This window comes from Gavialis gangeticus, unplaced genomic scaffold (assembly GCF_001723915.1).
Source record: "Gavialis gangeticus isolate Ggan-Ray unplaced genomic scaffold, GavGan_comp1, whole genome shotgun sequence".
NCBI classification, from domain to species: domain Eukaryota; kingdom Metazoa; phylum Chordata; order Crocodylia; family Gavialidae; genus Gavialis; species Gavialis gangeticus.
In genome coordinates this window covers 159,358,389-159,361,662 of record NW_017729032.1, presented here as the reverse complement: position 1 = coordinate 159,361,662, position 3,274 = coordinate 159,358,389, and the positions used below count along the sequence as shown (strand labels likewise).

Genomic DNA, 3,274 nt, shown 5'->3' with positions numbered 1-3,274 from the left:
TCTACTAGGTCCCTTCCGACCCTTAATCTATGAATCATAATGTCCATCAAGACATGGCAGGCAAGTATATGGTGGGACATATGAGCTCCAAAGAAGGCTCCAAGGGCACCCCACATAAGACGTGGATTACCGGGGAAGATGGCACTGGGGAGAGTGACCTGTTACAAGCAGGTAGGGCAGATTTCACCTCATGGACCAGATGGCAGCCCTAGAAGCTCCTGTCTATTTGTATCTTCCGGAGATCATTGGCCTTAAGGCCTACCTAGTTACCTAATAGCCTACACTACTGTGTGGGGCCAAAGTTTGAAAGGTGCAACTAACTTTTTTTTTTTTCTGGGACAACTAAGGAAGAAAAGGGTAGGAGTGATGTGGGGTTATACGTTTAAAATGTGAAAAGAAGTTTGCCAGAGGGGGACACCAAGCAGAGCCCCCCGAGCCACACCCACCAGTCCTCAAGGCATCCAAGGAGCTGGTGGACACTGCCCACTAGTGCACTGCCCAGAAACATGCATGGACAAGGAAGAGGAAAGTGACCCCGCAGTCTCTGGGCACCTTCCCAGCCAAAGCCTCCTTCCTGGTCAAGTAGAGGGCTCACTTGGCCAGGGCCAGGAGGAGGTTGACCAGGAGGTGCTGGGATTTGGTGGGGTAGTGGATGGGGTGACCAAAGACAAAGGTGGGGGGTGAAATTCAACCAGTACCTCGAGGAGGTTCTAGAGGTGGATGTGGAGGGACTGTAGCCTGGCGGACTTGAGGGTCATGTGTACCAGGGTCTCCTGCCCATAGAAGAGGCAGGAGGCCAGGGTGTCCATGAAGCTCGCCACATACACGCTTGTGGCAACGGCTCCATGGAGAAGCCACCAGCTGAGGTCCCCAGTGTCTCCTGGGATGAGGGTAGAGTACAGACTCATCCACTGAGGTGCCCCAGCCACATCTTTGCTAAGCAGGTCCTGCCACTTGGTGTCTGGGTGGGATGCAAAGGCAGCATGATGGATAATGCAGTGCACAAGCATGTAGAGCTGGCAGTGATGAACGGTGGAAAAGCGGACCAGTCTGGTGCCCTCCAGCTGGTTCAGATGTTGGAGTGGGGAGCACCATGAATCCAGGCAAGGCGCTGGCCCCACAACAAACTCCGGTGGGCTGGAGGACAAAGGGGGGTGGGGGCCACCACCATGCAAAGACCTGGTCAACAAAGGCAAGGGTGTAGGGCAGATCTCACCTCCCGGACCAGACAGCAGGTTGCACGTGTTATGGGTAGATCCATGCACCAGGCCAGCACAGCAGGGTCCACCCACTCCCACCTACCATAGTTCAGGAGGTCTCCAATGCAGGTGACACCAGCCAGGATCAACCTCTGTCACAACTTGGGCACCTCTACCGTTGGCACCTCCAGCTGGGAGTTCCAGAGGAGGGGCTCAAAGAGCAGGTTGGCACCCTGGGCAACTGTTGCAGGGGACCTGGAGGTGGACGTGAGCCTCCAGGCCCAGAGGAGGTCCTGGTAAAAATCTGGCAGCCATCGCAGGTCCTGCAGGGAGAATTCCCGCAGGCTGAGGAGCTCCCCAGAAGCTCCTGAGGGCAAGTAGCCCTGGTCACCAGGGTGGGTTTTTATACTGCTGGGGCCAGCACCTGTGCTGGCCCCAGGCTCTAGCTCCCCCTGGCTGAAAATCCAAGGTCATTTTGCCCCAAGGGTCATTATGGCCAGGGCCATTTTGCCCCAAGTCGCACAATTTGCCCCACACCAAAGTGTGAATTCAGGTATGTGCACTGAAGCTAAAATCTCCAACACAAATTTTTGCCATTCCTATTTGAGCTGCTGCAAGCACATGTGCCTGCATGTGTGCGCATGCCCCTTATGTCCTCCCTAGCACAGAGGGAAAACAGAAGGCAGTCCACAGAAGTCAATACAGCAAAAATCCAAACCTGTAGCTCAATGAACCATTGTGAACTTATAGAATAGCAAGAAGAGAGAGTTCTGGGACCTCTCAGACTTTATCAAAGCCAGATTTGGTCCATTTCAAGATGTAGCTGTTCAGCCAGGCTTTCAGCTGAACATTTAGATGTGCCCCAGAAGAAATGTGTTAAAGCTACACACCAATAGAATAACAAAATGGGTCCATCCTATTTTAAATAGGTGTTTTAAATTATCAGTGTCCCAACGATGGGTAACCTATGCATGTCTGTTAAAGCTGGTTAAAGTGTTCATCAAAAATATCTATGCATCAATAGTCTTGTCTCAAAAGGAACATTTTCATGACTTCATATGTTTTGGGTTTTGAATAAAAATGAAAAATAATGAATATCAGCTGTCCACTTTCAAAAAATAAAACTAATTTTTTTTCCTCTGCCTTTTGTCCTTCTGTTTTGGCACTGGGGAAGAATGAAAAAGGGGGGACATGAACAATTCAACTCTTTTTAGTTTTGGTTTTTCATTGATAAAAAGTTTGCATAATTTTTTAAAATAAAAATTTTGCAGGGTTTCCTACATTTTTTTTTTTCAACCAACTCTTACGTTCACATAAAGAAACATTCAGCATTCCTTTAGTATTCAATTCACCAAGTATTGAGTAATTTTCTTCAGTCCTAAATAACCTTAACCCTCAACTTTTGCTATGCACAGGAAAGTATTTTGCCAATATATGTTATAAACTCATTTCTAAGCAATTTTTTTGGTGGGGTTGGAGATTGTTTGTTTGTTTGTTTGTTTGTTTGTTTGTTTTTTAAATCCCACTAAGCTTTTATATAAATCCTCACTGCATTTGTTCCATGCTGAAAAATTCCTCGAGATGATACTTTTACTTTTCATATATACATTATACTTTTCTTATATGATAAATGTAACAAGATGGCATGGTTTTATTAATGATGCATATGTTTTCTTCCTGTCACTGCATGTCCTGGAATTCATCAGAAATATTTGCAGTGGTTTCCATTCAGTGTATAGCAATGGATAAAAAAAAAAATGTGTTCTGGAAATTCTAAATTCTCTCCAAATTCAAAATACCCCACGAGAACAAAACATTCATAGTTTCATAGATTTAGGGTCGGAAGGGACCTAGTAGATCTTCTAGCCCGACCCCCCGCCAGGGCAGGAGAACAACAAAACCCCAAAACAAAAACGGGACTCAAATGAGTCCAGCCAGGTAGGCATCCAGCCTCTTCTTAAAGACCCCCAGGGTAGGGGCCAGCACCACTTCCCTTGGAAGTTGGTTCCAGCTCCTAGCCACCCTAACTGTGAAGTAGTTTTTGCGGATGTCCAATCTATACCTCCTCTCCATCA

General features: G+C 47.1%; 1 long non-coding RNA gene across 1 annotated transcript in view; it reads left to right on the top strand.

Moving 5' to 3' along the window:
* Window positions 1–3,274, top strand: part of LOC109302435 — a 22,805-nt gene that overhangs the window by 17,762 nt on the left and 1,769 nt on the right. Inside the window, exon 2 of the long non-coding RNA XR_002098769.1 lies at window positions 1,487–1,495. This is a non-coding gene — a long non-coding RNA (uncharacterized LOC109302435). The remainder of the gene's footprint in view (window positions 1–1,486; window positions 1,496–3,274) is intronic.